At 34.9% G+C, this 25,344-nt stretch overlaps 1 protein-coding gene across 3 annotated transcripts in view; it reads left to right on the top strand.

Annotated features, from left to right (window-relative positions):
- Window positions 1-25,344, top strand: part of CALCRL (calcitonin receptor like receptor) — a 94,948-nt gene that overhangs the window by 5,161 nt on the left and 64,443 nt on the right. Inside the window, exons 2-3 of one of the 3 annotated variants that reach the window (XM_045806279.2) lie at window positions 15,098-15,165; window positions 22,325-22,466. The exons of 1 other annotated variant lie outside the window; for it this stretch is intronic. The gene's annotated coding sequence lies outside the window, so the exon portion shown is untranslated. The remainder of the gene's footprint in view (window positions 1-15,097; window positions 15,166-22,324; window positions 22,467-25,344) is intronic. One more of the 3 variants, XM_045806278.2, reaches the window with a different exon arrangement.

Below are 25,344 nucleotides of genomic sequence, written 5' to 3'. Positions count from 1 at the left end.
AAATATTTTATTAATCAGCCTACATATGTCTTCTTCAAAAAGTTATTTTCAATAAAACTCTTATTTTAAATCTTTTTCAAAACATGCCAATATACTTTTTAGCTAAGGCAAAAAATATAACTCACTCCTTTGTGTTTTGGAAATGTAGGTATAATCCCTGTTTGAAACAGCTGCCTAAAATGGAGTATACTTCAGACAGCATTCATCCTTACTACAAGGATGCCGCTACATTGTAAATCTGTTAAGCATAATTTCATTAAACTCCCAGTTAACTAACTAAAATATCTTTGGACTTGTCAGGCTTATTTGGTAAATATATATATTTATTGTCAGCTTAAGCCTCTGGTCCTTGACATTATTAGATGAGTGCACATATCTTCATATTCCTGAGGGACAAATAATTTTTTTTTTTTTTTTTTTGCCTCAGACAAGAGAGTCTGCCTTCCCTGCTGCAGTTCTCTCTCCCAATTTAGCAGCGGATGAATTTTTCCATACTGCACTAATACAGGAGAACACCTTTTTAAAGGGTGGTTTGCCCTATTGAGATTATTTAGTTGATTTCTTTGAGGACTTGCCTTCGGCCATGTACGTGATTAATTACTCACGTATAAACTCATTTAACCTTACCCAAAGCCTCAGGAATTGTTGTTGTTGTTGTTGTTGTTGTTGTTGTGGGCAGATAAGAAACTCCAAAACCAAGGCACTGAGCTTCTAGGTAATGTGCCCCAATCACATAGCTATTCAAGTGGAGGTGCCAGGAACTTAATCCTGGCAATCCAGACTCCAGAGCTCACGCTTTTAACCACCCCACTTCCCTTGGGGCACCTGGGTGGCTCAGTCAGTGAAGCGGCTGCCTTCGGCTCAGGTCATGATCCCCGGGTCCTGGGATGGGGCCCCGCATCAGGCTCCCTGATTGGTGGGGAGCCTGCTTTTCCCTCTCCCTCTGCTTGCCGCTCCCCCTGCTTGTGTTCTCTGTCTGTCAAATAAATAGATAAAATCTTAAAAATAAATAAATAAATAAAACCACCCTGCTTCCCTTTCCTGTTGGTGGCTGGTAGTATCTAGTCACCCCTAGTGTGAATGGATGCTCGTTCCAGAACCTTAGGTTAAAGGGCAGGCAGACCTGAGATATGTTGAGGGTTTGGTTCTAATAAAGTGATCTTAATAAAGTGATACCATAATAAATAAAGCCAGTTGAATGAACTTTTTGGTTTCCCAGTACATATAAAAGTTATGTAAATAGTGTAGTGCAATAGCATTATGTTTAAAAAACAACATATATACCTTAATTTAAAAAAAATACTTTATTGCTAAAAGATGCTAACCATCATCTGGAGCTTTGAGTGAGTTGTGGAAGAGGGTTTTTTTTGTTTTGTTTTGTTTTGTTTTTTGCTGGTGGAGGGTCTTGCCTTGATATTGATGGTTGCTGACTGATCAGGGTGGTGGTTGCTGAAGGTTGGGGTGGCTGTGGCAAGTCAATAATGAAGTTTGCTGCATCCATTGACACCTTTCATGAATGGTTTCTGTGTAGCATGAGATGTCGTTTGATAGCATTGTACCACAGAACTTTCAAAATTGGAGTCAGTCCTCTCAAACCCTGCAGCTGCTTTATCAACAAACTTTATGGAGTATTCTAAATCCTTTGTTGTCACTTCAACAATCTTCACATCATATTCCCCAGGAATAGATCCCATTCAAACCACTATCTCTGCTCACCCACAAAAAGCAACTGCTCGTCTGTTAAAGTTTTATCATGAGATTACAGCAAGTCAGTCACATCCTCAGTCTCTCCTTCTAATTCTAGTTCTCTTGCTATTTCTACCACATCTGCAGCTATTTCCTTCCACTGAAATCTTGAACCCCTCAAAGTCAGCCTTGAGGGTTGGAATCAGCCTCTCCCAAACTCCTGTGAATGTTGATACTTTTACCTTTTCCCATGAACCATGTATGTTTTTAGTGGCATCTAAAATGAATTCTTTCCAGAAGGTTTTCAGTTTATTTTACTCAAATCCATCAGAGGAATCACAATGTATGGCAGTTTTAACCTTACAAAATGTATTTCTTAAATAATAAGACTTAAAAGTTGAAACTACTCCTTCATCCATGGGCTACAGAATGGATGCTGTCTAAGCAGGCATGAGAACTACATTAATCAACATTAATCTCATTGCACATTAATCTCATTGTGTGTCAGAACTCTTGGGTGACTGGGTGTATCTTTCATGAGCAGTAATCTTTTGAAGGGAATCTTTTTTTTTTTTTTTTCTGAGCAGTAGTTCTTGACAGTGGGCTTAAAATACTCAGTAAACCATGCTGTCTACAGATGTGCCATCTTCCAATCTTTGTTGTTCTATTTTATAGATTACAGGCAGAGTAGATTTAGCATAATCCTTAGGGCTCTAGGACTTTTAAAATGGTAAATGAGCATTGGCTTTAACTTAAAGTCACCAGCTGCATTAGCCCCTGACAAGAGAGTCAGCCTGTCCTTTGAAGCTTTGAAGCCAGGCATTGACCTCTCTTCTCTAGCTATGAAAGTCCTAGATGGCATCTTCTTCCTATAGGAGGCTGTTTTGTCTACACTGAAAATCTGTTGTTTCCTGTAGCCACCTGCATTAATTATCTCAGGTAGGTCTTCTGGAGAACTCGCTGCAGCTTCTACATCAGCACTTGCTGCTTCCCCTTGCACTTTTATGTTACAGAGATGGCTTCTTTCCTTAAACTTCATGAACCAAACTGAGCTGGCTTCAAATTTCTTTTTTTTTTTTTTAAAGATTTTACTTATTTTATTCGACAGAGATAGAGACAGACAGCGAGAGAGGGAACACAAGCAGGAGGAGTGGGAGAGGAAGAAGCAGGCTCATAGCGGAGGAGCCTGATGTGGGGCTCGATCCCATAACGCCAGGATCACGCCCTGAGCCAAAGGCAGACGCTTAACCACTGTGCCACCCAGGCGCCCCTGGCTTCAAATTTCTTATTCAGCTTCCTCACCTCTCTCAGACTTCATAGAATTGAAGAGAGTCAGGGCCTTGCTCTGGATTAGGCTTTGGCTCAAGAGAATGTTGTGGCTGGTTTGATCTATCCAGACCCCTGAAGCTTTCTTCATATCATCAATAAGACTCCTTACCTCTCTCATCATTTGTGTGTACCTTGGAGTAGCACTTTTAATTTCCTTCAAGAACTTTTCCTCTGCATTCACAACTTGGCTAACTGGTGCAAGAAAGCTAGCTTTTGACCATCTCAGCTTTCAACATATCTTCCTCACTAAGCTTAGTCATTTCTAGCTTTTGATTTTAAGTGGGAGATATGTAACTCTTCCTTTCAACTTCAACACATAGGGACCATTGTAGGGTTATTAACTGGCCCAATTTCAATATGGTCGTATCTTGAGGGAATAGGGTGGCGCATGGAAAGGGACAGAGATGGGTGAGCAGTCAGAATACACACAACATTTATTAAGTTTGCCATTTTATATTGGCATGGTCAATGGTGTCCAAAACAATTACTATAATAATATGAAAGAACATTGATCCCAGATCACCATAACAATATAATAATAATGAAAAAGTTTGAAATTTTGAGAGAATTACCAAAATGTGACACAGAGACATGAAGTTAGCAAATGCTGTTGGATAAATGGTACTGATAAGCTTGTTTAATGCAGGGTCACCAAAACCTTCAATTTATAAAAAATGCAATAGCTGAGAAGCACAATAAAATGAGAAATGCCTGTATATAAGAGGTAAAATCTGCAATTTATAATTTCCCATCTTTCTTTCCGTATACATTTCCTTCCACTAAATTCTTTCATCTATACCTGCTTAGCCCTCACCTTCCTCCAAACCAAATGCCCAGTAGTTACTCTCTAGCCTCTAGTAGTTAAAAGTAGCTTAGAAAACAAAAATTTTGAAGAAATGTTTTTCAGAAGACCTCAGTGTTGCTCTTAAAGCCTTCAACTGATCAGATGTGACCCAGACACATTATCCAGATAATCTCCTTTACTTAAGGTCAACCGATGTTAGATGTCAATCACATCTACAAAATACCTTTACAGCAACATCCAGACTAGATCAAACTGGGCACCATAGCCTGGCCAACTTAATGCATACAGTTAACCATTACAACTAGTTAGGGGCATTCATCCATACTTGCTCTTTTTTGTTGTTTTTTTTTTAAGATTTTGTTTATTTATTTGACAGAGAGAGAGACAGCCAGCGTGAGAGGAAACACAAGCAGGGGGAGTGGGAGAGGAAGAAGCAGACTCCTAGTGGAGGAGCCTGATGTGGGGCTCGATCCCAGAACGCTAGGATCACGCCCTGAGCTGAAGGCAGATGCTTAACAACTGAGCCACCCAGGTGCCCCAATACTTGCTTTTTTCCCCAAAATTATTTAGGTTTTTATGTTTTGGAAATTCTTTAAAAATTCCTGCTGGAATGATAATTGGAATTGCAGTGAATTCATTAGTTAAACTGAAAATGATTAACATCTTAACATTAAGTCATCTAACTATGAGCATGGTATATATTCTCCAGTTACTCAGTCCTTTTTTTTTTTTTTTTTTTTGAAGAGGGGTGGAGTCTGATTTGGTTCTAAATATAGGTAGAAGAAATATTTAAAACAATTATAAATGAGGGAGGTTGAAAAGGTATAAGGTTTCTACACTCCAAAAAAAAAAAAAAAAAGGTAGCTTGTTTTTCCTCTACATGATTCACATAAGACCTTCCAGACTGTTCTTTCTTTTATGTAATTAAAGTCTGCTCTCATTGCGTATCTTATTTGGGAAACTTTATGTTCACACCAGAATTTAATCCTATCAAAGAACAGTTGTATTTTAAGTTATATGACTTATTGCTATTGAGGGGGTGCTAGGGTTAAACAGAATGATCCTCTGTTTAGCAAGCACTCACGATGTGCCAGGCCCAATGCTAGATGTTAAAGGTAAGCAAGACAGGACCCCTGCTCTGGACAATGTCAGCTCCACCTCAGTGCTCAGTGCCAATTAAAGTATGAACTCTTCATCTACAGTGCTGGCTGCCACTCAGCTTTTCATCTTGTCACAAGGTTAGGACTGAAAGCCTGAAGTAGGATGTTTTCTAAAATGACAAAACTTGATAAATCAGATATTTTCTGTACATATTTATTATATTTGGGAAACCTTGTATTACAGATGACATATTAAAAAAAAACGCAACCCTGAAATAAAGAACAGTCTAATGGACTCTACCTCATTGACAATTGTATGTGCTTTGGTTAAGATATTCTGAAATATCTAATTTACAACTGCTTCTAACGTAACTTTGATCATTCGTACGTCAACAGAAAGATTTCCTTGCATCGAAATCAATCACAAACATCATGGTTGGGTATCAGAAACTGTTCATTTTTAAGACAGAAAGAATGTAGTTAAAGAAAGATATTCTAAGAATAAAGCTTTGAAGAATGCTTGGTTTCATTAATTTTTTTATTGAATTAAGTGAATTTATTTATTTTTTTTATAATTTTTATTTTGCTATATTAGTCACCATACAGTTGGTTTCATTAATTTGAACAGGAAGACCTTCAAATGAGATATGAACAAGTATTAAGGTCTAGAACAAACTGACAGGGGTGAAGCCCACAAAATGATTTTCCTAAATATTGTTTAATATTTTAATTAATTGAATTCCTCACATGAGTTAACTTCCTTAATTATACACTTTCCAAAAGGATTTCCTGTGCTATGTTCCATGTTATCAGTTCAAAATTATTAGAAAACACTTACTGAATCTCTTTGATCATAAAATTAATATATGTCCATATTTAATGAACCAGATTCCAGCCTACTTCTTTCAAATTAATACACCAAAATTAACAAAGAGTTTTTATGTTTGAGTCATTGTATAACTCAAACATCCTTTAAAAATTCACTAATTGTATGATTTTTCAGATTAACCCTGAAAGCTGATTATTCACTAAATTCTCAATGTCGTAAAAGACTACATATTTAAAGTTGCAAGCTTGCGACTGTATCAATTCTAGTACTATCTGTACCATAAAGGACTACATGTTCAAAACTTCTCATGTCACATATGGTTTCTGAAGCTAGAGTCCTGAATAAGGTAAAGAAATCTAGTTAATGGGTTTCTAACAGAAATAGGAGACTCTAGCTCTGTGTGTCCTCAGAGGGTTTCATTAAGTGTAACAATGATGTAGATCTTGAAATAGCATCTGCTTTAAAAAAAAAAAAAAAAGTTAGATTTCTCCATTTAGACACCATTCTGCTCCTAATTACTCAAAGTCATGTAGACTTCAAGGATTGTTCTACATTCTGGCCTATGATTTTACTTCCAGATATAACTGCATAATTTTATAATCAGGGAAGGACACAGACTGTAAATACAATGTATGAGCTTTTCTAGCTTTTCTATCAATTCCTACTTGGATAACTCTTTAGGATTAAATTAAATTTGTAATAAACAACAAAGATTATTGTGCATCATATTTATTGATGTAAGATGATAATAGAAATTAATGAAATAATACTTATTTGAATGAATTAGCTGAGTAACTTTTTTAAGTTTATCGTGTTTCCTTTACTCTTCATCACATATCCACCATTACAGCACCTGAATATGAAAAAAACGCTAATCTTCCTTATTTGTGGGCCTATAGTTCCTGGATTCCAGATTTTCGTATTTCTTCTTCCTTCACCTCCAGACAAATTTAATTCTCATTAGTACTTCTGATATCAATTAGCATAAAATTAAGGAATGGTAAGCACATTATCTGAAATAAGATTAAAAATTATCTGTGGGTTTCTCTCAAAGAGCATAAAATGTTCTTCTCTCAGAAATCCATGTCAGCTCCCTTTCCACCCTGGAGTCTGCTCAGATACAAAGTTTTCTTCGGGACCTAACCTAGACACTATTTAAAGTCAGCTACACCTATAGCACCATAACCCCTTTGCTCATCTTCATCTATTTTCTTTTGTCCTAGCTTTTTCCTATAACATCAATCACATTGCAGCAAACCATCAACTATGTTTATTTTCTGTCCATATCTTTAACACATAAACTCTACATGGACAAGCACTTCTGCCTGCTTTTTTTCCACTAATATATCCTAAGCATCTAGATAAGTGCCTGCACCTAGTAGGTGCTTAAATATTGCTTAATAAATAATTAAATGAATGAATATGTTTCTTTGTATCAGTCTCTGAAAACTAGATAGTGACTCTGTGATTTTGTTTGGAGTATAAAATAGATGCTAGAGCTGAAATTTTGAAGGTGTTAGACACATGACCCATTGCCAAAGAGAAAATACTCAGAAACTAATTATCATTTTATTATTCTTAGGTCAACCTAATATTTATCCCTCCACTGCTTTTGTAAAGGGAAATAAATTAGTAAAGATGATTTCTGTAATGCAGTTAGTGTTCAGGTTTCACTGAATTCCAAGGAATGACCTTTCAAACTAGGGTAAATGAGAGGTTGCTTGGTATTTTAACACAAAATGTTGAAGCATTTCCCCAAATGGCCAAACAATGGCTGAACTTGGCAGAATTTCTTGTTGAAACTGGCAGACCTGCCAACTGTTGCCTCCCAACAAAAGTCTAACTCCATTACTTATTGCCTTTCTGGACAATAGTACTAAAAAGTCTATAGAAAGTTCTAGAAAAAAACTTGGCAGTGAAATTGAAAAAAAAATCAGTCTTTTAAGGAAATATATGTAGAATACAAGTTCATTTAATTCACAAAAAATTACACACCTATTTGATAAGTGATGAGTTACGTGCTTGAAAATCTGTAATTTATTAAGCTTCTAAGTGTTAATTTATAAATATTTAAAGATAATTTTAAAGAGAATACCAACTGTCAATGCCCTTTCATCCTTGTATAGTTTTGGAAATTTTCCAAACATAAAGCCAAAGGACATTTTTATAAATTGAAATATATGTTTGTCCTTAAATAAAGTCATGATTTGTTTGAAAGCTTCATGATGGATTTTCACAAAATATGTCTTCTGAATTGACTCACCTCATAAGTTATGACAATACTTGTCTTTTTACATTTAGATTCTCTATGTGCTGAGATTCACATAGCTAACTTTATTTTCTTTTAAAACAGAGTGCTAATCATTCATTTACCTAGAAATATCATAATTGGGCGATATGCATGTCATAATTTTCCTTTGAGAAAAAGACTGCTTCTCAAATTATGCTCATACTATTCAGAGAAAATATGTACATAAAATGTTTTGAAGTTATTTTGCTGTTTATTTCAACGTATTATCTAATAACACACTGGCTGAATTTTAAACCACAAGCAGCAAAACTAGTCTGGATTAAACAACTCTCTGTCCGAAATGAAGTATTGCTCAAAACATAAAAGCAAATTGTCAAATAGCTTCTTTTTACCACCATCCTTTCCTATTCTTTAACTCTTCTTGAACTTCCAGACTTTATCGGATATGGTCATTATCAAATAATGTACTTATAATAAATTTCTGATTGCAAAACATAAATGATAACAATGCCCTGACAAAAGCTGCATTTTGTTTTAAGGACTAGTCTACATTCAATTTATTTCTGGTATGTTTATATACAGCATCACAACCCAGTATTCTACAACACATTTCCTTTTTCCCAAGAAGCTTAAAACAGACAAAATTAATAATAATAAAATAAAGCTGAGACCAACAGACAATTGACAATTTTTAATCTAGATGAGCTTGGCAAAATGGTGGGAAAAGCACTTAAAAATAAACTTTACATTAATAAAATCCCCAATTGAAATTTCAATTCAGGTACTTTGTACTAAATTATTGTACAGGGGAGCCTGGCTGGCTCAGTCAGAAGAGCATGTGACTCCTGATCTCAGGGTTGTGAGTTCAAGCTCCACATTGGGTATAGAGATTACTTAAAAATTAAGTCTTTTAAAATAAAATAAAATAAAATCTTAAAAAAATAAGTAATTAATTTAAAAAATATGATGCAATAATGACTAATTTCTTACAGGGAGCAGACACACTTTATGCTTTCTCAAGCTAGTATCAGTCCTTACAATGACAAATAGAGACTCCCAGTAGTCTGATTCAGTAAAAGCAGTGCCAAAATACTTGTTCTTGCTCATCAAGATTCAGCAGAGACACCACATATTCTTGAGAGCCTTTTCTAATAGTGCAACTTGTAGGATGAAAAAGGCTGTTTTGAGGTTTGAATAATTGCATGATGTAAAAAATTGCTGTCAATTTAAAATAGTTTCACTAAATATTACAACTGGCTCTCCACTGCATAGTGGAATCAAAGATATATCCTAATATGCATATATATATATATATTAGTAATTTTTCAGCTTTTATATCAGCTAGATCACCTTGACTGTGTTGAATATCTCTATTCCAGGAGATTGATTGTAACACCAGAGACATAGCTAGCTAGCCTACAGCATAAAATAGGACCTTAAATCAATTTTGTAGTTCATGATGTTGGCCAAACAAACGTATTTAACAATTCTCTAATTAGTCGTATTTTAACTAATTCTTTCTAGCTGTCCTCCCCTCAGACGTCTCTAAAGGAACAAATGTGCTGTGTTTACATGCATCCCATCCTGGAATAAATCCAGAACACTGCATTTTGTTACAGGTCTGGTGACAGTATCTTTGGTAAACGGCAAGATGAAGGGTTTGAAGATTGACCCAGAAGTTGATAAAACAAGACATGAAAGGAACAAGTTAGGGAGTGAAGGGCCAATCTGGAAAACAGAGAAAAGAGAAGATTCAGAAAATTTTTCATCTAGAGAACAGATATATATATGACTGTAAGAATGTAATTAACTTAGGAATTATTGCTCACTGAGTAAACAGACTGACATAAAACCAGAGTGAGAGATGGGTTTTGAAAGTAAAAGAAATTAGATCAAGAAAAGGGAGTGAACAAAATAGGAAAAGAGAGAGAAGATAAAAGGGGAGGCAATAAAAGAAGATAAATTGGTTTAATAAGATATTTTATTTGCCAGAAAGGTTAGAAAATAAAAATCCAGCACTGAACTGCATAAATTAAGATGCAGAGATACTTTGAATACATGGCCATGGACAAAAAGTTAGTATGCAAATGCCTTCCTGCTGCTTGATCTAACAGTTCAGATAGGAAAACTTTATCTGCCTATTCCTTTGGGAAATTGGATTGAGGGTTAAGCCCAGAAGTTTTTCCTTCTGATAAGAGGTGAGGAGCGCTTATGAGAAGTTGTGAGAGGCAAACACCACCTCCTGGATGATAATCATGTTCTAAGTCTTGGGCCCTATTGGTCAAGATAATAACTGCACTTTCAACGGTCTTGGGGTCTGACCTCTTGGCAAGTCTTGGTCTGTCTAGGACGCTTTCTCAAAAAGCAGCCCTGATACTGGGCTATATTAATCATACTACACCTAAAGCACCAGAACTATTTGGTAAAATATGAACCCCTTGGCTCATTCCAAATCTACCAAATCAGGCTGAGATCACTCAGCATACAGAGGGAGGAATGCTTAAATGATCCCTGTGTGCCCTGAAAATAGTTTTCTGTCTATTGAACTCTGGATATGGTGAGAATTAAGACATAAAAACACAATTAGGTCCAAATTTACAATAACAAAATAAAAGTATTAACAAGACACATGTTTAACCAAGTGATTCTCTTTCTAAATAATAAAATAACAAGCATTAATTCACATGAACTACATACAAATAATAAGACATACATATTACTTTTTCTTCTAATTTTCACTTTGAGTATTAGTTTTGTGATTTGTGGGTGTATTTTCCCTGTCTGAATCATCCTAACTTAAAAGTCTTGAGAATCTGGTAATAGTCCAAAATACAAGACCCTTCCCTCTTTCACTGGACTCAGAGGTAAATACACACACCCACACCCACACAATTGATTCATGGGCTGTTCATTGTTGGTGTTCCAAAATTTCCTCCATACAACTAGGAAAGTAACCTAAAGTCAAATAGAATTCATACACCTGATATCATTTTTATAAAATTCTAAGTGTTTAAATTGTTCATGGACTATGATTTAACCGTGAAGTATTCAAAGGGGTTCTAATCTTACAATATCTTGACAAAAGTAAGTAAACTTCCAAATTGGATTGGTGATGTGTATGGCAGCTGCATTTCCCTCACCCCAGGGCTCTGACCTATCCCAAATACATTGCATTTTGAAATTTTGGTCCATAAATCAACAAATACATAATCCCAGATTAAGGAATCATACTCTTCAGAGTGTTCTACAAAAATGTTTTCTAACTTTAAAAATCTCGTACATACAAAAGATTATGCATAGCATAAATATATTGTTTAAATAAACAAGTGCCTGTTCATGGAACCCAGCTTGTCCATCATGTTCCTCTTTTTTTTTTTTTTTAAAGATTTTATTTATATATTCGACAGAGATAGAGACAGCCAGCGAGAGAGGGAACACAAGCAGGGGGAGTGGGAGAGGAAGAAGCAGGCTCATAGCGGAAGAGCCTGATGTGGGGCTCGATCCCATAACGCCGGGATCACGCCCTGAGCCGAAGGCAGATGCTTAACCGCTGTGCCACCCAGGCGCCCCCATCATGTTCCTCTTAATTAAGTCACACACATGGCCCCAGAAGTAAGCCATTAACCAAAACTTGTATATTATTCCTTAGCTTTTCTTTATGGCATTAACACATACGTGCATGCTTCTAAGCAATGTGTTATTTAGTTTTGCTGTTTTTATGTTTATTTTTATGAGAGTGCAGTCACTCTGAATATAGACTTCAGAGATTGCTTCTTTCATTTAACATTTTGGAGATGCAGTCCTATTAATGTATGTAGCTGTTTCTTTCTTTTCACTTTTGCAGTGTTCCATGGTATGACTATACGATAGTGTATTTCTCTTTTCTACTGCTGAGAGACATTTGGATTGCTTCCACCATTTTACTAATACAAACAATGAAGCAGCAAATGTATTTTTTACAAATCTCCTGGTACACATATGCCCGAGTTTCTTCAAGGAATAGACTTTCAAGTGGGATTTCAGGATTTAGGCAATTCAAAGTGCTTGTCCCAATTTATACTCTCATCAACAGTGTATGAAGTTTCCACTGCACCACATCCTTTCCAACACTTTCTATTATTACTAAACTTTTAAATTTCTGCCAGACTGGTGGCAGTAATATAGTATCTCATTGTGATTTTAATTTGCATTGCCCTGATTATCAATCACAGCAAATTTAGATGTAAAAAGAATTAAAATTTTTCTCTGAAACATTTGTCTTTAATTGGGTAGCAGTAACTTGATGTTGTAGAATTATGGATAAGTCACTTTTGCTTGTAATTATTTAAGAGAAGGACTGACTACCTTGTTTCGGTTAGGTGGTCCAGGAAAAGGAGAAAGTGTATTTTATTACTTTTAAAACTGGGAAGATATAAATAGCATTTCTCAGCATGACAAGAACACAAACTGATAAGGCCTAGAATCATATCTCTAACTTCCCATTTCCTTTATTCAAACATCCCATCAAATACACATCAAAACCTCTTTTAAAAATAAATAAAGGAAGAAAATGACTAATTCCATTCAGATGCATGTGCACTTTTTCTTTAATAGACTTTATTTTTTAAAGCAGTTATAGGTTCACAGCAAAACTGAATGGAAGGAACAAAGATGACCCATATGTCCCTGTCCCCGTTCATGCACAGCGTCTCCCACTATCAACATCAACAGTGTAGCATACTTGTTACAACTGAGGAACCTATAGTTGACACAGCATGGTCACCCCAAATCCATAGTTTACATTAGGGTTCACTCTTGGTGTTTAACATTCTATGACTTTGGACAAACGTATACTGACGTGTTGTATGCTTTTTATAATCTTTTGAATAGTTAAAATCACTTATGGAGCTTACAAATGTCTTGAAAGAGAGTGTCTCTCTACTGTGGTAAAAGTTAGTTCTTATACATGAAAACATTAGAGAAGGCATTGAAGTTCGTGTCTTTCACATAATCCCTCATTTTGGAAACCACCTGATTGCCTTTATACACATCAGGTGAATCTAACCAATATACTTTTTCAATGTTTTGATTTCCTCTTACTAAATATACCTAGATTCACATCTCTTTAGCTCAATTGTTGTGCTTCACCATGACATTACATTACGCTTATCTGTTATTCTTATTTGCCACATTTCTTTTCTTTGTTTTTAAGGTTTAGTTGATTTTGATCATTGTCTAATCAGTTCAGCCAATGGCATTATTTGAACAAAATTAACTTTCTTTTGAGTTTTCTTTAGATATATCTATCTAGAGGGTTTATGTTTTCTTTGCGTCTTTTCTTCTTGGATATTAATTAACCTTTGGTACTACAGATACATATATTTTTCAGAGAAGAGTGGAAGTAAGACCATGCTGACATATGCATTATTACATTAAAATGTACAATGCATTGGGGTGCCTCGGTGGCTCAGTTGATTAAGTGCCCAACTGTTTATTTCAGCTCATGTCATGGTCTCAAGTGAAAGTGAGGCCTGCAAACGGCTCCACACTCTGTGGGGAGTCTGCTTGAGATTCTTTCCCTCTCCCTCTAACCCTCCCCATGCTCCTCTCGATCTTTCTTTCTCTCTCTCTCTCTAAAATAAATAAATCTTTAAAAAAAAGAGACATATACAACATGTTTACTAATCAAAATTACCTCATCAGTAAATTTTCTGATAGCTAGAAGAAACTACAGACATATTTGTTTTCTACTTATCCCAAATCACCAAAAGGGTGGAAAGATTCTTTCATAGCATTTTCAGCTGGAGTGAAAATAAAATCTCTAGAGCCATGCAGAAGAAAACCAATAACACTTCATGGTCCTTTCTATTTCATGTGCTATTTTCTAGCAAGTTGTGAAAATACTCAAAATAAACTTCAACTTTGAACCTTCTGAATTCCATGTATATGCCAGTAAAGTCTGAGACTGACAAGAGTTTTCATTTTTCCAAAATAGCTTGTAGAAAATCCAGATTCTAAAAATGTGCAGTGTTTGTTGGCATAAAAACACACATCTCCTTAGTAAGACTAGTCCATGATCCTAATTGTAACATATACTCCACAATTTATAATAATATATAATAAATTATTAAAAATATGTGAAGTTGTACAAATTCACAAAGTAATCCAAAAATGTTTTTTGTCACAGAAATTTGATTGCAGAGATTGCTTTTAACATAGCTTTCTTAACTTTAGAGTTTTCATGTAAATATCCCTATTGACTTCATAGAAATCCTTGACAATAATTCAAAGGTTGTTGTTAGAAATAGCAACAAATTGATGATCCATAAAAGTAAGTTCAATAAAAGCCTCTCAAATCGCCATACGAACTAATGGAGATAAATAATTTGTGAACACAAATTTGACATTTTTGAAGTTCAGTAAGTTCAAATACCGTGTAATTGCAAAGTTGGATTAAATTTGATTATAGCTATATTTTCCTTTCAACATTTGAGTCTGAAAAGAGGCATAAAAACCCCATTTACATTCATTAAGTCTTTGTTCAGTGGTAGGTGAATCTCACGTTTTGGTAATGTCCTATGTTTAAAGAAAGTTAAATGCTAAACTGCCATGATCTAGCCTTTGCCTCCCTCTTTGACAAGGTCTATGACACTCTTTGCCCCCATTCATTCCACTTTGATCACACTGACCTTCCTTCTGTACTTTGAACTGGCTACGTCATTCCATCCTCAGAACCACTGACCAATACTTCCCTTCTTCCAGGAACAACCTTTCTCCTGAACATTTCAGGGCATCCACCTCTTCCTACTGCTAAGATCTTGAACAACAGGGACCATTCTTCTTGTTTGTGCCCCTTAAAATCTTCATTATTAAAAAATAAGGTGCCAAGAACAAAGTTCTTGATTACCTCCAGGTTAGCATGATGGCAACCTAGTAACCTAAAAGTGCCTGATACATCTCCTACCAACTTCCCATTAAAATTCAACACTTAAAATACAGGGGTTTATGGTTTGAAGGAAAAAACCACACTAGTACATAACCTTAAGTTAAATTCTGTAAAATCCCATTATTCACTAATAATATTACCAAATTCACAGGAATGTTCTCTTGTCATCCAGGGTTCTACGATGATACACCAACCACTTGTGCTGCCACCTGTCAAAACTTTGGATGGCCCTACTTTCAGGTATTGCGTTCATTACAAAAGAACATTCAGGACCTAAAGAAAGGAACATGCTGGATTTCCAATGAGGTTGAGAATAATATGAAATGTTAACAATAGTAAGAAAGATTTCACAGAATGATTTATAACTTAATGTCAGATAACTCCCGAATAAAGGAATGAAGGGTAGTCTAACAAAATACTGGTAGAGATGGACTTATGGGCATCTGGCAACCTTATGAAGTCATTTCCTGGACCTTAGGGTATGCATTTAGCCCCCAAATTCTTGTTCCCTTAGCCAGAGAACTAGGAGTGTTAAATTAATTTGAATGGGTCCTATCAGATTTAGTATATCAGTAATTTGTTAATATTTGCCACAAACATCACACACACACACAAACATACATGTATGTATGTACGTACATATATATAATGTCTGTAGCTCACCTTATTATAACTATAAATATATATATATATATTTCTATATGGACATACATAGAAAACAAGTTATGTTTAATGTTGTTTAATAATAGAGCTAAGTTGCTCATTTGAACAAAATAACTTTCCTCTGTAGATTTCTTTCTTTTCTGAATCATAGAGTCACTGTTCTATTCCTATAAATGATTGTAAAATTTTCCCATAGTTGGTAATAAGAGGATAACACTTATAAATAAGGGAACAGGAAAATGGGAGGTAAGCTGTTCTAAAGATTTAAGTTGTTCTAGAGACTATTTTTAGAACTCCCTGGCCAAACAGTTTCCATTTCAATCCTGGGCATTAATTACAAGCTTCAGGGGCACTGGTGCCTCCAAAAACATCACTGGTGTAGACGGATATGTCTTTTTATTTATATTTAGCATTATACTTCCATGTCAGATAACATATTAATTATGCAATTATTATTACACCTCACAGCCCCCTTCCTGACAAAATTAAAGTAGTTCTCCTGTCCTCACTTATTTTTAGATTGCAAAGTATTTAACAATTCAATCATGTATCATCCCGATTAACTATAATAACATTAATGAAAAAAGGCTCCTAAATAATTTTATCGTAAATTCAAAGCTAAGTGACATAATTCCTTCTTCTGATTTTTAAATTCCCAAGTCATTCTGCTGGACCCAAAAATAGGCCCTCTATAATTATTCTTTTTCCCACAGCATGTCTTTGGGAACTCATCATTGTTGTTCTATCCTTTTACGTGTCAGCTTCCTTTGCACATTACACTTTATATGACTCACTGTTCCTTAGAGCAAGGTTGAATGCTCAAAATGCCTGCTTATATCTGACAGCTGGATTTTTCTTCCTGAGATTTTTTATGTGAAGTGGAGCCAGATCAATTTTTATAAGCCCTAATTTTGCTTAATGCAGACATATAGGAAAGAGCATAAAATGGAAGAAAATTCACTTACTAGGCAAAAACTGATTTTGACCTCCATTGTTTATGTGTACCAGTCATCTTCATGTGGAAATTAAGAAGCTTATATAATATTTTTTCTAAGTGTCTTTCCAACTTATAAATTTTAACATCTATTGGATACTGTGAAGGAGATAAATTGGAAGTGGCTTGAAAATGAAAGGTACAAATTTAAACTGTTTTCTCTTCATTGGATTGATCTCTGACTTGAGTAGTATTGGTAAGATTTTTTGGGAGAAGTTTATTGCCTCTTTTGTAGTATTTAAAATTTTATTTTTAACAAGTACAGTTGAAAGTAAATATGTGTTTAAATTTCAGCAGGAAAGTTGTTGAAAAATTGTCTGTGGGGAGATTAAAAAATTTAAATGAGAACCAGGATTGCAGTTTGCTATCATATTAGTTTGACTCATCTATGGTTTAATTTTAACCTAATGAAAGAAGCACAGAACTGAAACTTAGGGCACTCCTAGTATTAGCTCATCTACCCTGGCTGTGAGATGGGAGGCAAAAAGTCTCCTAAACTCCTACTTTCCAAATCTGTAAAATGAGCAATTTTCACTATGACTTCCCAGGTCCATTCAGCTCTGAGATTCTCGAACCTCTGAATGTAACTACGCTGAATTAAAGATAGGAACGAGATAAAATACTATCAGAAGTTCTTTGTAACAAATAAACTGATTTGTAATAGCTCAATTCTAACTTTGAATATTTTTGCACTGCTTTATTTAGATAGTCATCGATAAGACTCTGAAACTTGACCAATGGTTAAGAGGTGGGACAAAGAAAAAAATAAGAAGAATATCTCTGGCTAGATTGAATTTTGGCAATAGAAGGATCTGTTTCAGTTATCACTACAGTTTAGTAATCTTACTAAAAGTTCTTTCATGTCCCAACATAGCAACAATATTAATTTTTAAATTTCTAATAATTTGATAGTACACTTTCACATTTAAGTCATAATCTAACTGAAATTGAATCTCTGATATAAATTTTTCCTCCAAATTGATGGACAGGTGTATCAACACTTTTCATTAAATAATCTTTTCTATTACTGATTTGAAATTAAACTAAAGTGTTATATTTACTAAATTCTGTTAACAAAACTATTTTGGATTCTAAGGTCCATTTGTTTTTTGTTACTCGTTCACTTAAACTTTAGAATTATTCATTACCTTGATTACATCACATTTATAGATTATTTGGGAGATAATTAAGCATCTTCATATGTTTTAGTTTTGCATCTACTAATACAGTGTCTACTTATTAAAAATTATTTTATGTTTATAAAATAATTATATATTTTTGTCAAAATGGCTGTACCTGCAGAAATTGTAACGGTAATGCAATCAAATAGGATTTTTAAAAACATTCACTGACAGTCATTTGGACGGGAAATTTTTTAAATAAAATTTCACCAAGGTGCGTATTTTGTTGATAGAAGATTTTGAGCAGGAAAGACTTCACTGAAAATTTTCCTATGAAAAGATTAGAAGAGGTTTGCATAGTAGCCACGCAATCACTTCAAAGGAAAGGGAGGACAACAAACAATGCAGTTCTTAAAATGTCCTGTTCACTCAGTGATCTATTTTCTGCCTCTATCTTTCTGGCTTAATTACAATAAAATTAATTGGATCTGGGATAACATGACTAGATACTGCATATATCATATGGAGGTGAGCTGTTCGTGCTACTAGTAAGCAAATAAATGTAAGGCTTTATAAGCAATGTGTTGGAACATACCCAAAAGGCTTCTCCTTTGTTATTAAGGATAATAAATTATAAGGAGGTTAAGAAAGTTCCTTTGAACCTGGGGCTTATAATTCTATGTGTAATAACTTATATTTGTAATTTATGATCATTAACAAATAGCTTACTTTTATTTTTTGATAATGAAATTTTATTTTTGATAATGAAGAACATTATGCATTTGCAAAAACATAAGAGGTTGCCATTAGATGTGGGAAACCTCCCTAACCTTTTACAGGGATGCATTGACTCATAAAATTAGCAATCAGCTGCACAGAGAGTACTTATATTGAAGGGATTTTTATATTTGAAAAGCTTGTTCAGTGGGAGAGACCCATACTTAATATGATTAAGAATCAGACCCTTCAGGCCAAATCTCAACCAGAGGCCATCAGACTCCAGATGAATTCTAATAGTTGATGCGATGTGGATTTCCCCTATGTAGGAAAACCCCACATTAAAAGAAAGCACCTCCCCAGCCCCACAAAAAACATTGTTTGTTTTGCTTAGATATTTTATTATTGTTTCATTTGTCTTCGATCCTATCTCCCAGGCCTTCCTTAAGCTTCCTTTCAAAGCAAATTAGCTATCTTTTTATGGAATATATCGATTTTGACAAAATCTTTCCTCTTCCCAAAATATGCAGACCTTAGCCTGAATGTGACAAAGTAAAATTATCAGTTAGACTATGCTATTTCATTTATACCTATCAGGATTGTAAACGAGCTAGTTCTTAGCTTCCAGGCCGCTCTTTCTAAACTGCCCATCTTTATATCTTTCTGAGATTATCTCATTTTCTGTTTCTGTTATCCCATCCGTCACAATATACTTATAAATGCCAGATGGGGGTTGCTTGGGTGGCTCAGTTGGTTAAGCATCTGCTCTGCTCAGGTTATGATCCCAGAGTCCTGGGATTAGCCCAGCATCAGGCAGGGAGCCTATTTCTCCCTCTCCTTCTGCCCCTCCCCCTGGTCATGCTGGCTCTCTCTCTTTGTCAAATAAATAAATAAAATATTTAAAAATAAAAAAAAAAATAAATGCCAGTTGGGCAAGCCTTCCACTTTCTGGCTTGTTCCGTTAATGTATAGCGTCCTGCTAATATATTTAGTGATATATTATTTATATGTCTATGAGCTATTAAAAAACTGAAAAACATTTACATGTATTGCTTCCTGTAAAAGTGAGCAAATTTCTACCTAAAGTAGTGGAAAAATGCCTAGGACCTAGGAATTAGAAAAGGATGTGGAATATGAGGAAAGCACAGTCATTTATTGTATTTTACAGGAAATTCCTGCGGTGGCTAAAAGTCCTTTGCTCTCTCAGACTGCTGTAGATATAAGACAAAGGAAAACCAACACAAACTGTTGTAGCTTTTAATTTGCTGAATCCAAAGTTTGCCTGCCATGAGAAACAGAACCTGGATTTAAAGGAAACTAAAGCTATGATTCAATAAACCTGGCAAATAGACCTGGTGACAATTCATTAACTCAAGCCGCATTTAGGCCCACTTTTATTGTTTTAGGCTGTTTTATAGGACTCCAAAACCTTAAGATGAAAATTCAACATTTCTGTCAAATGTTTTGTCTACATGACACCAAAAAGTAAGAAATTTAAGTAACCAATAACTATCAATTCCCACTGTAAAGAATCACCTCATTGGGCATATCACATTATAAAAATAAAAGTTGGCTACTATTAATGCGGCTTTAAGCAGGATAGCCCCTATCTATAAGGAAAAAATTATGCCATGCTGAATTTATTATTTTTTATTATCTCAAAATACAGTAAACTTCTTTTTCATATTTACTGCATAACTAGTACAAACTATACTTTAAATCATTTGGGATTCCACTTTATAGAGTGTGCTAATCTTAGTTACTTATTTCCAGAAAAAGTTTATTATTCCCTATTTACTCTCAATTTTTTCCGAAGACTTTGGACATTTAATAAAGGATCCAGATAACGTTGCTATGACACATAGGGTGCCACATCACTGTTAACACTAATACACACACACATATAAAATCACAAAATGCTTTAGAATGAATTTTCCCATCCTAAGTGTAAATTTTCTGAACCATAGCAGACCTTAGCATTTGTGGTTATATCCAGATCTTAAAAATATTCCTCAACAGTATCCTATTAAGATAAATTTTGTGTTTGCTTTACAAGGGAAAAATAATATTGAATACTTCTATAACATCTCAGATTCTACATTACATTTGCTAGACTATTTGGTGGAAAATTACATACAAACATACATACGTACATATATGTAACTTTGAAGAACATTAGCTGAACTTCAAATGCATTCTGAGAAAAAAATTCATGCAATAAAAACGAAGAGAAAGAAGTGTATTCACACAGATATATGAAGTTAAAAAGCATAAGACTATTTTCTGGGTTTACATTTTGTAATGCCTGGTTTGGAAAGGTCTATGTATCTTTGTAACCAGAAAAATTCTTCTAGGGGTACCTGGGTGACTCAGTCAATTAAGCATCCAACTCTCGATTTTGGCTTAGATCATGATCTCAGGGTCCTGGAATCAAGCCGTGTGTGGGGCTCCCCACTCAGCAGGGAGTCTGCTTAAGGATTCTCTCCCTCTCCCTCTGCCCCTCCCTCTGTGGGGCCCTCTGCCCTTCCCCTGCTTGCAGACACACACACATTCTCTCTCTAAATAAATCTTAAAAAAAAAAAAAGAAAGAAAAATTCTATTACATTCTATTATTATTTTTCTATTACTGTCTTTAAAGGTCAAATTAGGGGCGCCTGGGTAGCGCAGTCGTTAAAGCGTCTGCCTTCGGCTCAGGGCGTGATCCCGGCGTTCCGGGATCGAGTCCCACATCGGGCTCCTCCGCTAGGAGCCTGCTTCTTCCTCTCTCACTCGCCTGCTGTGTTCCCTCTCTCGCTGGCTGTCTCTCTGTCACATAAATAAATAAAATCTTTAAAAAAAAAAAAAATAAAGGTCAAATTAATCTTTGCAAAATTTTAGAAGTGAACAGGGAATAGCTGTGTTTTCTCTGATAAGCCCTATTACCTGAATATTGTAATGTGAATTGTAAATTCTATTCTATTACAATTCTATAACTTGGAAGTCTTTGATGCCATTTCTGTGCACAGAGCTTTAAAAAGCCTTATATTCAATATTCTAATATATTAGCCTTATAGCTTTGTAGGACCAGAAGTATACTTACAGATTTTTGATACAACCCCCTACATTTTTGAAATGAAAAACAGAGAAACAGGCAAATAAAAAAAATGGTTAAGAGAAAGAAAATAGTAAGCTGGTGTCACAACAAAAATTAATATCTGTTTCTCTTCAATATACTTGTATTGACTATTCTACAAGATGACTACAAACTACATAATCATGATTTTAGAAATTATCTATAAGCAACACTCCATTCTTCACGTAAACTTACTCTTTCTCTGTGTTCTTCTGGATGTTCTCTTCTATGGTGAACTTGGAACTTGAAGCATTCTCTGATTAAGGATATTGTTATCCTTAGGATCACTACGTTAGAGTTGATAAATCCCTTTCATGATACCCCCAAACAGTCACATCCTGTTCAGTCTGGACTTCAAGAAATCACCCTGTTTTAGGTTTATGTCCAATCCAGTGTCTGCTGAATTTGTCAAGTTATTTTCTAACTGACTCACATCATGTGCTGATGTATCTTAAACTTCAAAATAGTTGTTGCCTCAAGATCTTTCATGTAGTTATAGTGCAAACTCTGTTCAAATAAGTACTATGATTGTATCCCTGTTGAAAAAAATTGACCTATCAAATTTTTGAAATTGCTTTCCATACCCTGACATGAAAATGCTACCCAATTGACAGCACACACATGTGCATACAGACTATAGCCACTGTGTTTATTCCAGGTCTCTTAATTGCCTATTTTATTGTATTTTTCTCTCTTTATGTAGCAACCTACTTAGCACCAGGGTCTTAAGTTTTATATTGACATTAAGTTTTATATTGAAAAATGTTTGACATAAAATTTATTTTATTACAGAAGATAAAGCCGGACTTAGCAGGGGCATCAAGCTGACTTCAAACACTGGTGAAGTAGACAAAAATAAAGAGAAAGCACAGACTCTGTTCATTAAATATAACTCCTTTAAGTCATTGATTTTTAAATCTGCCTGAACCCATAGGTAAATATATATTTTCTACTGAAATCTCAGTAATAAAGAGCACATGACCATTTGTGGATATAATTGGTGGTTCACATTTTATCTTGAAAATACTGTTAGCTCGGTTCACAGGATTTTGTATATCTGGGATGATTTCCCTGAGACAGCATAGGATAACAAATAGGGATTTGAGTTAGGGGACATGTTTCTAGTTTCTCCTCTGCCTCTGACTAGTTGCATTAATGTGGTCAGGACATTTCACGTCCCTGGTCCTGAGTGTTCTCATCTATAAAGTAAAGGTTTGGTACCTATTTGGTCTTGTTTATATTGTGAAATGATGTTATTTAAAGAGAATAATAAACACAAAATGCATATAATTTGTTCTCATCAAATAAAAGCTTTTGTTACTATTATTATTAATGAAACCATGAGGTCCTTCTAACTTTAATTTCTATGAACGGCATTGAGTTCAGTTTTGGCTGATGGTGTTCCGTTTTGGCTGATGGTGTTCCGTTTTGAATCATTTCAACAGTTTGTGTTTCTCTAGAATTGAATGTAAAAATATGGGGACTTACTGTGTATAGCTAGTATCAGGACAAAATACTGAGTTAAAAGTGTCGTCTATGATTAATTCACCTCAACTGTTAACTGGTCACACATGTATGACTTATCTGAAAGATACCTCACTACATAATCTTCCAAAAATCATGTTACATACTGTTTCACTAATTCTGAAAAAAAAAAAAAGATACTTTCTGGAGTCAGAAAGATTTCAAATTGTATGTGATTGTTAAAATGAACAATTTCAATGCAGTTGCATAGTATTATTTAATATGGTCCATTTTTTTTCCTTGAAGTATACTTTAATGCTCTTACTATAAGCAAAGAAACCAAGTTGAATGTAAAAGAAAAGTAAGGATTATTTATTTTCATATCGTCTCCCTGTAGGATCTACCGTGGTCGAGGGCACAGAGTAAGCAAGTGCTCCACAAACACGGATCTTTTAGTGATGGTTCTGTTGGGGGGAGGGGAGCATATGCTTCATATTAACTTCAGAATAGTACTCATAAATATCCATATAGCCAGTGACTATTTGGGGGAGTGAAATATAACCGGGTCCAGAGGTAGGTCTAGCTAGCAGAGTATATTTAGGAGTCAGGAAGCTCTAGGTTGGAATCCTAGCTTGCTCACTTCACTAGTGAGATGACTTTGAGCTTTAATTTCCTTATCTGGAAAAAATAAGAGAGAGAATGTAATAATTTGTTACCCTCAGAATTGAATATGATAGTATGCTTATAGTGCCTAAGACAATGCTTGGCACACAGTAAACAATAAATGGTAGTTATTACTATGTAAATTATCCTATAATCCTGATTGCAATTGCTATAAATAACATCAAATTAAACCTTGGTTCATAGTTATTTATTTTAGATAGTATTTAGATATTTAGATAGCATATCTATATGTTGATATTTTGATAATAGATTATTGAATGCTACCTCAATGAATTCCTGACAATTTCTGCTTTCCTTTTATTAATTAGAGGAACCAGGATGAGATGCCTGGTCCAAACACCCTTCTTTTGTCCACTTTCTACTACCCTCCACCAGCATGTATATGCTTGAAAAATATACAGAGGAACTTTGAATGTTGCTGAAGAAGGAAATAGGAGGTTGATTTGTCTTGCTGAGACCTAACTTAGGCTGAGGAAGACATAAAGATTCAGAGCATGGCATGGTGCTTATACTTAATGGACATTTGAACTGGTTTGGAGATTTTAAGGATCTAAGGAAGATGGAGGGAACATTTTCATGAGAAAATTAGTAAAACTCTGGTCAGGAATTGTGCTGTCTTAGGGCCCAGGTGGGCAATGCAGCAGGGAGCAAAGTTAGAGGCCTTTTTTTTCTTTCTTAGAGGTCATTTTCTACCATTTCTGCACAGAACACAGAAGCACCTCTAGATTTGAAGACTTTGAGAGGATTAAGGTATAGTCTTGGTGATATCATTGTCAAGTTGAAGTAGTGAGACATGGCTAGATTAAGATCATTTACAGTGATTCTAAGGGCAGAAGGCACAGACAAAGGAAGTCAGAATGCTAGAAAGGTATGGATTGGTGCTATGAAAGAGACTGACTTGTGAAGCACCGCTTTAGAGATTTCAAGAGACACTTGAGACTTCGCAAGATGCTGGAGGTCCTATGTTCTAAGGGCAGACAAAATCAGAAATCTGTGGGTTTACTGATAACATGACTTGATATCCATAGGCTTCCAGGGCCTAACAAGAGTTCAGTCACATGAAAGAGAGTTTATTTAGTCTTAGTCTTTATTTAGTCTTATTGATAATTAAGATATTTCAATAGTATGGAACCAAGAGTAGGTTTCAAAGTGCTTGGATTTTGGAAATAGTAAGTGAGCTGTGGGATTACCTGCTTGATTCAAAGTATCTTGTGGTTTCATGTGAATCACTTGGCAATAAAGAAAGTGTATGATATTTCCTAATAAAGTTATTTTCAGATAGGAAAAAATGAGGATAGCTCCTTCCACTTGGGAGGTCTTGCTACTGTTCTATGTTCTATGGATTAATCTATTCATGGTTAAGATAGTTCTAGCTAAGAGGCAACATGTAAATTCTTGTAAGTCAGCACTCACAAGTCAGCATTTAGTGTGTTCAGAGGAAACTCTCCAATGGCTTTGAAACACTTAACTCAATTATTTCTCAAAACCCATGCAGCATTCAATATTTGATATGTCCTACTTAAAGATTAACTTCTAAGCATGTATGATTGATATCTTTATGTGTAAACAATTTAAGAATAGATATTAGAAATTTTCTTCCATTTCTTGTCTGAACATTAGCCTTCACCCACACTCTACTGTCTTATATCTCTTTCCTGTACATT

The sequence above is a fragment of the Ursus americanus genome, chromosome 1, assembly GCF_024610735.1.
Source record: "Ursus americanus isolate L20-20 chromosome 1, mUrsAme1.1.p, whole genome shotgun sequence".
In the NCBI taxonomy this organism is placed as follows: domain Eukaryota; kingdom Metazoa; phylum Chordata; class Mammalia; order Carnivora; family Ursidae; genus Ursus; species Ursus americanus.
The sequence above is the reverse complement of the archived record's forward strand: the minus strand, read 5'-3'. Positions and strand labels throughout refer to the sequence as shown.